This window comes from Carassius auratus, chromosome 27 (genome assembly GCF_003368295.1).
Source record: "Carassius auratus strain Wakin chromosome 27, ASM336829v1, whole genome shotgun sequence".
Classification (NCBI taxonomy): domain Eukaryota; kingdom Metazoa; phylum Chordata; class Actinopteri; order Cypriniformes; family Cyprinidae; genus Carassius; species Carassius auratus.
Window position 1 is genome coordinate 6,922,985 of NC_039269.1, and position 14,882 is coordinate 6,937,866.

The 14,882-nt window shown below is 33.7% G+C and overlaps 1 long non-coding RNA gene across 1 annotated transcript; it reads left to right on the forward strand.

Annotated features, from left to right (window-relative positions):
- The first annotated feature begins 534 nt into the window (after positions 1-534).
- On the forward strand, positions 535-9,415 carry LOC113046355 (uncharacterized). The gene is made up of 3 exons (XR_003276071.1): positions 535-697; positions 2,609-2,725; positions 8,354-9,415. It is a non-coding gene; the product is annotated as an uncharacterized LOC113046355 (long non-coding RNA).
- The last annotated feature ends 5,467 nt before the right edge of the window (positions 9,416-14,882 follow it).

Below are 14,882 nucleotides of genomic sequence, written 5' to 3' on the forward strand. Positions count from 1 at the left end.
AGTGAACACTAAAATTTAAATGTGTGCATGATTGCGTATCGCTTGCATATCTAGTCTACTCAAGGTAAAACACCTCAGTTGGATTCAGAGATATGGAGTTTGGTGGAGTTGCTGATATTTAGCTATAAGGAAAAAAAGAAGAAATATTCTGACGATTTGATGTAGGCTTAGTGACATACTACTTATATAAAATGATATAAATATCAGTTGTTGTCACTCTACATCTCCCAATAAAGACAATATTTAAATGCTTAGTTTTATGATCAAGACACATAATACAACACAATAGCTATAATTATAATTGAAAGATGGACAAAATACACATTCCTCAAAAGCCAGATTATCATATTTGCCAACATCACAAACCCCATATGTTCATTAGTAGCCTAATGCTTGAGTACTTATGCTTATGAGTGAACAAAACTTCATTAAACATTACTTTAGTACACCCTCCATAAAATAAATCGATTATTTTGCTTTGTTGCTTTTGGTACCTCAGCTTTTAAATTCTGTCAGTTTTACTACGAAATTCAAACATTAAATATAAATATAATACACTAAATATAATCTTTAATATGGCTCGACCGTTGGCTTTATTCAAATTTTCAAATTAACCGGAAACGCGGAGGCGCGCTTTCAGCCATAATCACTTCCTATTTACAAGTTCGTTATTAAATCACGGAATTAACATCAAAAGGTAAGTTTTTAATAAACATTACAATCTTCTGTCTCATCTAATCGCTAAATCAGTGTTTCAACAACGGAAAGACGCTAGTAATTCAAGCTCATCACGTTACGTCATATTTACCTCAGAGACGTCCTTCATTGTCCATTGCTTTGCAGCTAACGTTAACTAGAAAAATTAACTCTTGGAATATTTTGGTAAATATACACCATAATACGTTAATATATATTTCTTATGAACCTGTTATTCAATAGGCTATTATTTATTACAGCCACCATTGAAATGTTCATATTTCAAATAACAATATAAAAAAATATTATTCTTAAGTTATTATTATAAAAACCACCTTGTGCAATTAAAAATGTTTGTTTGTAATAAATGTTTGTATGTTTGTAATCTTTAATCATTGCTAATGCAATGCCCTAAGTTAGGAGCCACAGGAAAACTATAGTATATCTAATATGCAAACTGAAAGGGTTGCCTGCTAACAACATTAGTTGAAGTGATATTATTTTCCTTGTGAAATAATATGTTTCCTGATATATATCTAAATGAATCAATATTGAAATGAATGGTGTAATTTGTGTTTACCCAGCCCTTGTACATGGATTTATTTTTGTAAAGGGAAAAAAGTGAATTAAAAACAACAAGCATGTGTAGGTTATTTATCTGTAGGTTTCCTCAGGTCAGAGGTCAGTTTGTTTAACAGAGATAAAGTGGACACATGCTTCTGTATGTGTTCAGACACTCACACATGTTCATATGCATGATTAAACACCTGTGTTGAGTCAGTAGATCTCTTCCTCTCGGTTCAGTTGTGAATCAGTGGGTCCTCGTGGTCGACGATTTGTCACATCAGGACAAAGTGTTACGCCTTGACAGTCTAATAGCAGAAATGGATCAGTCTTAGTCACGATGTGTAGCTTACACCGCTCACATATAATACAGCCGGTCAATGTCCAACCTGCCGGAAACAGAGGCGCCAGTCCTGTGGATGACATTTCAAACTGACCTTTCACACAGACTTGGAAGAAAGGAATGTTATTCAATTTAAATGTATGCATTTAGCAGACGCTTTTATCCAAAGCGACTTACAGTGCATTCAGGCTATCAATTTTAATCTTTACTGGAATCAACTCCCAACCTATTAACTCAATGATCTACCCCTTGAGCTACAGGAACACTTGGCAATTATTAATGGCAAATTTAGATTTTTTTTCACAATTTAATATATAAGGAAACATCTTTATTTTTGTTAAAGCACATTCAGCTCTTATGTTTGTTCTGATGTGTCTGCATGCAGTTGGTAATTAGCATAAATTATGCCCAGATTTACACATCTCCATAAATGGACTTTCCTGTAGTACTCGAAACAGACAAAACACTGTTATATATATATTTCTAGATTGCATGTGAGTGGATGGATTTTATACAAACATTTTAGATTTTTTAAATTTTCAGATCAAGCATGTCGTTTAAATTTAGGGTAACTTAATTAATTGAACAAATATATATATATATAAAAAACATCTTGAAAAATTTATTACATTGACCAATTAAAAAGCCAAAAAAGAATTGTTTTGCACACATATACACTTACGAATAAACTTGTGCAGATGTGATTTCAGTTGGTTTTAAAATTTAAATTCTGAAATTAAGTGCAAACTTTTTTACTTTTTTTTTTATTATAAAAATCACAAAAACACACAAAAATACAGACGCTTTGAAAAAATGGAAATAAAGGCATAAAAATGTAAAATGAAATATTATTCAGAATGTAAAGAGAAACTATGATAGTATATCAGTGATGCTGAAATAACACTGTAAAGAGCCGATGTATTTAACATGCAGGGTTTGATTGTACTCCTGAATGCACTGAGGCAGTAACTCTCTCTCTCTCTCTCTCTCTGCACCTCTCACCAGGTAACGGCCCCCAGCTTCAGACGTCTGTCCCGGGCCACTGAGGGCCTCTCGGAGCCCAACTCAGGTCTCTCCAGCTGGGCTCTTCACTCAGAACAATGGCCAGTCGACCTGAATGAGGTCAGATTCACACACACACGTACACACACACACAAACACACACACACATACACACAATGAATGTTCCCCACAGAGGCTTTGTGTCCAACAACAACAACATCACAACACAATGGGTTCAACTTACCTTCTACCCTTTCTCTTTCTCTTTTTCTTTCTCTTCCTCTTCCTCTTTCTGTACCTGTTCTTTTTGTATGTGTTTTTCTGTAGGTATTTGTCTTCTCATTATATATATATATATATATAAATCTATATATACGTTAATCATTTTACTACCATTTATTCATTATGTTTAATGTATATAATTATTGCATAATTATCTTGTTTAATTATTATATCAATTCTAAAAATAATTTTAATTATAGAATACATTTCTATAATTTATAATTGTATAATTCAGTGAAATAGTATATATAATTATTTAATTTATTTAATTAATAACATCATAATATATATGTGTGTCTGTATAATTAATTAAATATTGTTAATAAAAAATTTTTTTTATATTTTACATATTTCAATATGTATTTATCCATCTTTATATCAGTATGAGTGTCACTCTAAAACCAAAAGAAGTTCAAAAAAAAAAAACAATTTCAAGGTTTTTAAGATCGAGCATAAATTCACCAAAGAATAGATACAATTTTACATAAATCAGATTGTTTCATTCTCATCGATTGCTACATTGTTGCACATTTGACTGATAAGTTTTTACTGTTTGTTCTGCTGGATATCAGGCTAATGGAGAGCTGACTGCAGTGGTTTATTATACATTAATGAATGAGAGAGACAGAAGTATAGATATGAGTATTTAGCACACAATAACAAGATAAACCTGATAGTCCTGCTGATAGCATTGGTTAGTGTTTGATGGATCACAGCTGTGTGACAGAGTCGGTTTCCCATTCAAATCTGGTTTTGTTTTGAAAGGGCTGAGCCGTTAAAGCAGGTTTAAAGCCCATCTATTCAGCCTCGACCTACTGCGTCCTTCAGGATTACAGTTTTGACCTGTTCTGCATCTGTTTAGAGCGGACAATAGAGAATAAGCAATAAATCTAAATTATGCCCTTGTGTACTGCAATAAACATGTGAGTAACTGACTGCAAATTCAGTGATTAAACTTTATTTCCTTCTGCAGTTAAAGTCTTATTGATCAAGATAGTCTGGATGGCATCAGTCCAAAACAAACAGACACGTTTTTACACCCGAGGGATTGCTAATGATGTTTGGACTTCATTTTCTTGGGACTCAGAGACACGACTTCAAAGTCAGTCTCTTTCTCCACATGCCTTTGTAGCTGATTCTGAGATTGATGCGAAAAAGATATAAAAAAAACTGAACTGGAGAATGTTTTCAAGTGTAAGATGAGGTATATTTAACATTTATTAAATGTAACAAACAACATCATAAAAGGAACCATCATACAATCATTATAAACTACAAGTGAATCTGTGTTATTTTAGTAAAACAGATACTATTATAGTTTTGGATTAAGATTTTGAATTAGTTTATATATTTATATTTGCTTGCATTTCGTACAATTTCATTTTAATTTTAGTTAAATTATAGTATTGTTGTTATTGTTTCTACTCAAAGTCTATTTAAAAATAATTATTAATGTTTTAGTTATTTTATTGCATCAAGTTAAACTAATGAAAATTAGCTGAAATAAAATAAGTTATTATATTATATATATCACATGTATTTATTATTATTATAATTTTTCATTTTTTTACTGGTTTTAGTTTTATTTTCCATTAACTATGGTAATCCTGGAAGCAGTAAATCACCAACTCATTTATAAACAATTTAAGAGCACGAAAAAAAAAGAGATTATTCCACGTGTAGCAAGATGACGTTAGCTGATGTAGTTATGTTATTAATGCAACTGCATCAGGTGAGTGTGTGCCTAAATGCTCATGTAACATGGGATTATGAGAATAAAATAGCAAGAAACAAAGCAAAAGAGAAACATTTGATGCTGTGCATTAAATTTCATGGGAATGAGGACAGAGGGATAATTGTCCTGTACAGAGAGACGCAGAGAGAGTTTTTACACCAGACTCAAGGGACTCATGGGAGATCAGTTAGTTGTTGAAATGGTCATCCGTGTGTCTCTTTTATTTGGCTGCAGTAATCATATCTAAACGCTTACAAAAGCCTCACACCTGTGACGTCAGGACGAGGGCTTCCTCTAGGTGTTCGGTTTCTCCACACAAATGCTGCTAAAGCTCAAGACATTGACCTCTTCACCAGAATATAGTGTGCATGATATAGCTTCTCTTTATGACACTCAACACGAGCGTGAACTATGGGATGAACTATATAAACCACATCTATGCAATATATCAAACACACACACACACACACACATGAATACAAGAGTCTTCTATCCACACTTGCATTGATATTTCATTAAACTGTAAAAGTTATTCTAATGATTGTTTGTTTTGTTGCATTCGTTTTTTTAGTAGACACTTTTGTCCTAATATCTTTGTTTGTTTATTGCGTTATTTACAGACACTTTTATCCAAAAAAGAATCATTCATTCATTCCTTAGTTTGTTTGTGTACATTATTTTGCAGGTAATTTGACCCTAAGTAACTAAATAGTATGGATTTATTTATTTACTTACTTGTTTATCATACTTTTATCTAAATAATGTTTATTTGTTTGTTTGATTGGATGCTTGTTTGTTTAGTTATTTATTTCCATTTGTTCATTTACCAGAGACTTTTGTCTAAAATAACATATTTATTTATTTAAAGTGTATTTATTTATTTATTTGTCAGTTCGTCCGCCCATCCATTTAAAATTAATTTTATTTATTTGTTTATTTGGATGGTCGGCTGTTTGGTTGTTTAGTTATTTATTTACGTTTATTTATAGCAGGCACTTTTATCTAAAAGGCCAAAAGTCTATTAATTGAATAATAATTTAATTATTTCTTTCTTATTTAATTCATAAATTTTTTTTTTTTACTTAGCCGATTGTTAGTATTTAAAGAATCTACTGTATATTGTGAACTATTTATTGCTTTGATTGTTTGTGAATTATTATTTTTTTCTGAAAAAAAAAAGTTTTACAATTTGGCATTTTGGTATATGTTTTGGCTACTTTATGATAAAAGTTTTAATGTGCAAGTCACTTTGGATAAAAATGTCTGCTAAATGAATAAGCACAATGTGAAAAAGACTTTCTGAAAGACTAAACTGCCTTAAAAGAAAGCTATAGCGTGTAAATGAAGGCCTTTCTATAAGCGCTGTCAGCAGATTATAATGGCAAGCTGGAAGCCCTGAAGATGTTTCAGAGGATGTGATTTAGGAACGGCGTGACAGAAGATGCCTGAGCACTCACAGAAGATTCCCGTAATTACTGTAAGAGCTTTTGGTTTCATCTGGCCATGCGTGCTGAGACAAAGCACTTCTACTAATTAACAGAGCGTTGCATAACCAGCCGGATAACTAAAGAGATTGTCATTGTTTTTTCAAGGATGAACGTTTGTGCCCAGAGGAGCATTTTATTGCTTGGAGGTTGCTCTTGAAATCTCTCAAGTATCGAGACGATAATTGTCACACTGTAAGAGAGTAGATCTATGACGTGAATAGCAGCTCAGGCTTCATATATCGTTTATAAAGCTCTGGAGGAAACAGTAAATTATTGAGTTGTTTTTTCTCAGGAGAAGCATTTGGAAACTGATTAAAGACTTATTATTGAATCCCTTTTCTTTCTTGAGTAAACAAGTGAGTTGTTGTTTTGTCCTACATGTGAGCACTGTGTTTGTTTATTGTTGACGTGTTAATTATAACACCACGAGTGATTGTTGTGTGATTATGTTCATTGTGTGCTGTAACTCTCAGGCTTTTGCATAAGTGGCATTGCATATTAAGGGCCATTAAGAGACATCTCTTGATCTGTGATCCACTTCAAAGCTGTGAAGAGCGTGTGACTGCAATTCAACTCTATAATTACACTTAAACACAGTAGTTGAAGAGAGACTAGATAACATCTAACCTCAGTGCCCTCTTCACACTCTCTCTCTCACACACACACATTTGTAGACTTTCCATAGACTTATATTACTTTCATACTGACCCTAAACCTACTCATTACATAAAACCTTCTTGCATTGTTACACTTTTTAGATAAACATCATTTAAAATTTTTTATAAAATGAATGTAGTACACAGCACACACACACACACACACACACACCCAACACACACACACACACACACAGCTCTAAACGAGGACAGATCATAGACTTCTACTGATTTTTGTGTAGCTAATTATAATGACTGCAGACTGACTAAAGAGAAAACCTTTTTGCATATTTAAAAATTGTAAACAAATTACAATTTACACCACAGAACATAGTTAGAATTAAAAATGAATAATAAAAATAAATTATATTGTATTGCAATTTCATACTCAACATCTATAGTTATGGAAAAAATGCTATAGAAAGAAATTTCAACCAGAAATTGCTATTAAATTTCACAAATAATAAAAAAGAAAAACAAGTAACACACTGAATTAAAGCTGAAATTAAATATTTTATATATTTTAAACCCAAATATTTTTGTTTGTTTGTGTTTATTACAACTTTGAAAAACTATTTTTACATTGATGGTGAAATTATGGAAATGTTAAAGTGTTTCTTTATTATTTATTTATTTTTATCCACAGTACTAAAATTAAAAAGTTTTCTTTATTTATTTATTGATGCCTCAATTTGCAAACAAGACTATAAGAAAATGTTTGTTTACATTTTGGAAAAGTCTTTCTTGCAAATCTAGGAACCAAAAACAAAAAACATACAAATACTATATATTATATACTATAAACTAAATATATATATACAGCTTAATGCTAATGCTACATAAATATGAAAAGGGTATTTTTGCTACAGTATGTAAGTTGTGTACATTTATTTGTGCATTCAGTTTGTTTTTCACTTTCCCTGTTGTCATTTCTCTCATAGTTTTTTCCCCGTCGAATCATTTCCTTGCAATCTTTGATGGCTACAAAAGCCTTTTCAGTCTGTTTTTGACCCGCTCTCACACACGAGCCCACAACAGTGCAGTTCTGTTGCAGACCTTTAGGGCTGTTTGGCTTTTCAGAGCAGGACACAGTGATGAACTATTGCCTTCTACTACTGAAATACCACATTAGAGGGATTCCAGTGCCTGTGTTTACTCTACAGGGGACAAACGGCACTATTGAGCGCACGACGAGCTCTGAATGAGCTCATTCTGTTCATAACACTCGCCAGACCCCCCCCCCCCAAACCCCATCTACACAGCACACACACCACTTCAAAAAAATAACTCTGTTAATGGCATCGCAAAATTCAAGACCCCTGCTCACACATACACACGGTTGATGTGTTTTTAAACATATTGAATGTTACATTTTTGACATTTTTGAGAAGCCATTGAACTTCTCTAAATATTGTTTCAGTTTAAGCTCTTAAATAGTGGAAAAGCCTCAGATAGTTTCAGTGCTTTCAAACTGTTTTAAGTATTTAAGGCACGTTTGCAACTAATTACAGTGTGTTTAATGCATAAAATATAGAGGTATCTTCCAAGTTTAATTAGCAAATCACATTAATGCACACTGATTTTACAGGAATGCTGATCATTTTGAACGAAAGCATCAGATTGGAAAGAAAAACTGGAATCGGAAGTAAGATCTGCACCTTTTACAACTTTCTTGTTTCTTATGCAAATCAACAAGATTAAATGGAGATTTTTGTTGGAGAAAAAGCACCCAGTTATCTTTCTTATTTACAAATGAAGTTCACAAACTGTGCTCAGATTATTGCAATCAAAAGTTTAACGAATTTAAGGAGAAACATCTGAGAACTCCATTAAGTTTCCTGAGTTGTTTTCTGACTGTCTCTTTAGAGATTTGTTTTCAGATGCATTAAAATGTGCATGCATGCCTTAAAGCCTCTTTTCTATTTTAGCTCTTTATTTATAGGCCTCCACATGTAATAACAAGTGCAGCCCGATGGACCATCATGTTTCAATCATACCATACCACAAATTTGATCACTTTCCTCCCCTCAAAACACAAACACACACTCACACGCATCACAAAAGCCATGCTCATTTCATTTCATCACATACTGTATAATTACGCAGAAAACATGTATTTTTAGATATTTGAGTTAGTGGCCTTGGGAGATTCAGGCCTGAAAGACACTTGAAGTAAACGAAAGCAGACTCGAGATCAATTTGGCTTGCTCTTTCAATCCGAAATGTGTTTGATTGCAATGCATAACACACAGTGTGGCACTATAAAAGATGCATGTATTTTACTCATGCATGCAAATGCAAAAAATGCAATTCCTTGCATGCTTAAAGCAGCAGTTTTGCCAGAGAGGAAAATGCGCTGAAATCGTGCTCTCTCTCTCATGCCAAGGTGTAGATGAGTTTGTTTCCTGTATGTAATCATTGCAGCATTGCATCAGTGTCTCATCAACGGATGCTCTGCAGTGAATGGGTGCCGTCAGAATGAGAGTCCAAACAGCTGATAAAAACATCACAATAATCCACAGCACTCCAGTCCAGCAGTTAATGTCTAGTGAAGCCAAAATCTGTGTTTGTAAAAAAACAAATCCATCATTAAGCCATTGCTTCCAGTTAAAATACAAGTCCTCTACTTATGTATAGTCCTTTACAAAGTACAAAAAATTATCTCATCTGAATTAGGAGAGAAATATGCACAGATCAAGCACTATGTGGGTGGATTTTTATGTGAGAGGACAAGAGGAGATGGATGTTTTCACAGGAGCTGATGTTATGTTCCTGATGTTCCTGATGTTAACAGATGGACTGGGGTTATGTGGATTACTGGCGGATTTTTGTGATGCTTTTACCTCATTCTGACGGCACCCATTCACTGCAGAGTATTCACTGGTGAGCAATGATGGAATGCATCTATATCTTGTATGGCCTGAGGGTGAGTACATTCAATGCTCTGGCCAAATGTTCACCCCTGTATTTACATATTTGTGTTTCTAGATTGATATATATATATATGTGCTGTCTGTAAACAGGATGAGCTAATCCAGTTTCAGTTTTGAGCGACATCAATCTGTTCGCATGTGTTTATAGAGATCATAGTCTGTGCTATAAATTTACAGATGTGACATAAAAGATGCTTTACAGGAAACGAGAGTAAAATTCCTCTTGCTTTTCACTGTAGAGACAGGCTTCGTTATCTACACATTTACACCGGAGAAATATGTCTGACATAGCCGACGTGTTTGAGAAAGTCAAATAAATGATCTATCAACATTGAGACGGTGATCTGTCACCGCTGCGAATGCAAACACGAGCGTGCGAGAGTGTGAGAGCTCATGCATACGGGATAAATGTTTAGAAACTAATCTTAATTCACACACATGCTGGTTTCTGTTTTGCTGAAACTGGTGGGTTGCTGTAACAGGAGCTTAACGCTGGCGAGACGCAGGGCACCGCGGCCCGTGCTCAGATCCTGCTATGACTTGCAGCTCGTCTCTTACTCACTCAGAGACTCACGTGTGTGGAGGGCATGCAGACACACAGCGCTGCAGGACGGAGCCAGCGTGGCAGATATGTGAATGTGTCATGTTTACCCAAGGCACAATAAAGCAATTAGCACATGGCCGGACGCATGGTTCACGTGAGTGAGAACGACAGGTACACAGGTGACCTACACACACACACACACACACACATACGTCTGTTCTGTTCCTGCATGCCATCTTAAGTCAACTGAGATGGATAAAAGTTTCTTCATTCCAGCGGTTGCACTGCAAACAAAGCACTTTTGTTTCCGCTCATTACATAAAATGACATTGTTTGAGACAAATGCTTAATGAGTCACTATGGATTTATATTCCTTTCCTTTTCTTTTTTTTTTTTTTTTACAATGTTTTTTTATTTTTATTTACCATGGTATTTTGTACATGGTGCCATGGTAATACTGCATTTCTGGTCATTTACCATGATATCGCCATTGTATTTTATATGAGATACTATATTAATACTATGTTTTGAACATTTTTCCTGTTATCTTATATACAGTGCCTCAATAACATGTCTTCAGACATTTACCATGGTATTTTGGACATAGTATCATGGTAATATCATGTTTTTTTGTATATCATGCCATTTTGTATATGGTACCTTGCCATGATTTTTTTGTGCATTTTATTTTTATCATGCCATTTTTTATATGTTGTTATAATAATAATAATAATAATAATAATAAAAATGTACAATGCTATTTTGGATGATAATATGCAGGGTTTTTATTTTTTATTTTTTTTTATTTTTGGTATTTAGTACCATTTATATAATATATTATTGATTAATATTTTAATCATAAATGATTAATATTTTCTTTTTTTTTTCTTTTTTTCTAATAAAAAATTAATAAAAAATAATATTTGTATTTTTAATAATTATATATATATATATATATATATATATATATATATATGCACACACACACAAAAAAAACTAATTTATTTTTATGTCTGTTTTAGTCATTTTAATATGTGTGTGTGTGTGTGTGTGTGTGTGTCTCCAGAGTGCTGGCACGTGAATGTGTGTGTGATTGGGTACATTCTGAGGTGAATCAACTCTTGAACAATTAGTTCACTCCAGAATGAACATTTCCTGATAATTGACTCTTGACTCACCTCCATGTCATCCAAGATGTTCATGTCTTTCTTTCTTCAGTCGAAAAAGAAATTAAGCTGTTTTTGAGGAAAGATTCTCTATATAGTGGACCTTTCCACCGTGATTACGTAATGCGTGAAGTCACAGAAGCAGAGCTAGTGTAAGATGAGCATTAGTCATTAAAATGTAAAGAAATGTTATAATCACTACATAAGAATCGTATTCCTCGGCTGGAATCGCACAGATCCCTTTGAAGTTTTTGAGTTTTTTACAGAACACTTATTTTTTGTTTAATAAAAGTACTGCTATGAAGAAGAATGAGATGCATGTTCTTTCTGATTGACATGCAGTTAAATTACACCAAATAGCAGCAGTATAATACGCATGATTATTAATATAATTGCTCTCCGTGTGTATCATGGATATATGTCTTTAAGGCATTAGCTAGTGCACGCTAAATATCACCTCATCAAGTGTTTGATGGTCACCCTCACGAATGTGAACTAACCAAGAATACGTCACGAAGTGCAATGCAACGCGACCGCAGGTCTGAGTTAAAAGCGTGTTTAGTGCACGCTCAGTGTACTCTGGCATGAGCTCCAGCATTTCTGGAGAATAAAGTAGACTGTCTGAAATAAGTAAACATGTAATTAACTCTTTTGAAAAACAAGACGGACTTGTTGCACAGTCACAGCTGGTTCTGACCGCGTGAACGTGAAGCAGTGAAACCTCAATGCACAGCATGCTCTGATTAAAAAAAACCCTGACCTGCCGCTATACTGACATGCTCGCTGTTATAATGCAGTGTCTGATAAACTCCAGCCAGGCTTCGTAAGAACTTTATGAGCAGATAAATGAGTGAGAGGCAGATGCTTGGCCGGCCACAGCATGCGTCAACAATGTTTTACATCAGACCATAAACACTGGAGATCTACCTTGCATTCACACACACAAAGAGGACCAACAAATGTGTGAACGTGATTCATCAGATCAAGTGTGTGTGTTTCTCAAATGCCTCGGGATTTCTGACACTTGAGTTACTAATCATTTAAACACCTTAGACAAACTTAAAATGCATGAATGTAAAAAATATCAAAACAAATATCATTTGTTTTCATCCACTAAAATCGCACGAATATTAGCTAATATATATATATATATATATATATATATATATATATATATATATATATATATATATATATATATATATATATATATATATTAGTATTTTTTTTCTATTTTCCAATACCAGTATTTAAACATTCTTAAAAAATTAATAAAATTGTTTGAAGTTCCAAAAGGCTTCAGATATTAAATCTTGGTTTCCAGAAAATGAAGTGTGTTTTTGCTGAAAGCAAGAAAAATATCTGCTCAAGGGTTTAGAAAATTGTTCTTGTATTTCCTTTGAATTAAGTACATTTTTCTGACGCTATTAGCAGATGTTTTGTTTTAAGAATAAACTCGATTGTTTACGATTTATGACTATTTGATTTAAATGAAATATCCAAAGTTAGCATAAAATGCTTAAAATCTAACCCATGCACTAACCAGCAAAGACGTAGCATTCATAATGTGTCCTACTTGAATAAGAGTTTATGCTGTCAGAATAGTGCTGGAAAATCATTTTCTGTGATTACAAGCACAGATATGAACACACAATGAGCTGTAAAGTTAGTGTTTGGGATCTCAGCATTGCTAAAAATATCCCCTCATGACTTTAGTGATGTCTGTGGATGATAAGGTGAATCACTGCTGCATGACTGAAGAGATTCTCATCACAATATCTCTCATTATCGCCGAGCGTTCCCACGATCAGATGCTCTCTGGTGTGTTTTTCTCCTTTCAGCGCTGTCAGGTATGTGTATCACATGCTAGTGAATGAATGCCATCTGTCAACACCGACTGCTGCCGACCATGTGCCTTTCTTGTCTTTAGATGAAAACAAGGGATTCTGCATTCCTCCGCTCTCTGATGGGTGTCACACTTCAGCAGGAGATTGTTTGGGTGAATCTGTGTTTGGATCAAACTCACAAATCAAATCTTTACAGATGTCCCTCTGTTTGCATGCCCCTTCTAGAGTTTCAGAAGAGATCTCAACATTGGCTGAAAATGGGCACAGATTTGTATATTGTGTATGTTTTTGTTTGTTATTTGTACAACAAGCATCATAAAATGTGGCAGCTTAAAGAATCATAAAAATGCAAAAAAATAAATTTAGTAGAAATGTAAATTAAGCAATGTTAATAAAGATATATTAACAGTAAAATAATGACAAAAGAATAAAACATTGGTGCATGAAAGTACCAATTAAGGCAATTCATTACAAGCTAAATAAAACTCCTTTTTCAAAACATTTATGTGTTTTTTTATTTCGTACATTTTATTTATTGCCCTTTATCTATTTGTGTTTGTAGATTTAAATTGCAGTAGATTTCTGTAAAGGTTGTTTTCTAAAATTAGTTTTTTATCATGCATTATCATGCTTATGCATTAAAATTTGTTTAATAAATCATTTGCATGGATTTATATAATATTTTAACCCTGAATACATGGTGAAAATGATATAGACATAGCATTACAGGTAACTTCTAATACAAAACAGTTGATTTTGTTTTCTGAATGTTGACACTGTTTTCTGATTTATGGAGTGATGTAAAGCTATAGAAAATTTAATGAAATGCAATCTATTAGTTACATTTCACCTAGCAATTACACAAATGTGACCCTGGAGCACAAAGCAGTCTGAAGTCTCTGGGGTGTACAGTATTGTTCAAAATAATAGCAGTACAATGTGACTAACCAGAATAATCAAGGTTTTTAGTATATTTTTTATTGCTACGTGGCAAACAAGTTACCAGTAGGTTCAGTAGATTCTCAGAAAACAAACAAGACCCAGCATTCATGATATGCACGCTCTTAAGGCTGTGCAATTGGGCAATTAGTTGAAAGGGGTGTGTTCAAAAAAATAGCAGTGTCTACCTTTGACTGTACAAACTCAAAACTATTTTGTACAAACATTTTTTTTTTCTGGGATTTAGCAATCCTGTGAATCACTAAACTAATATTTAGTTGTATGACCACAGTTTTTTAAAACTGCTTGACATCTGTGTGGCATGGAGTCAACCAACTTGTGGCACCTCTCAGCTGTTATTCCACTCCATGATTCTTTAACAACATTCCACAATTCATTCACATTTCTTGGTTTTGCTTCAGAAACAGCATTTTTGATATCACCCCACAAGTTCTCAATTGGATTAAGGTCTGGAGATTGGGCTGGCCACTCCATAACATTAATTTTGTTGGTTTGGAACCAAGACTTTGCCCGTTTACTAGTGTGTTTTGGGTCATTGTCTTGTTGAAACAACCATTTCAAGGGCATGTCCTCTTCAGCATAGGGCAACATGACCTCTTCAAGTATTTTAACATATGCAAACTGATCCATGATCCCTGGTATGCGATAAATAGACCCAACACCATAG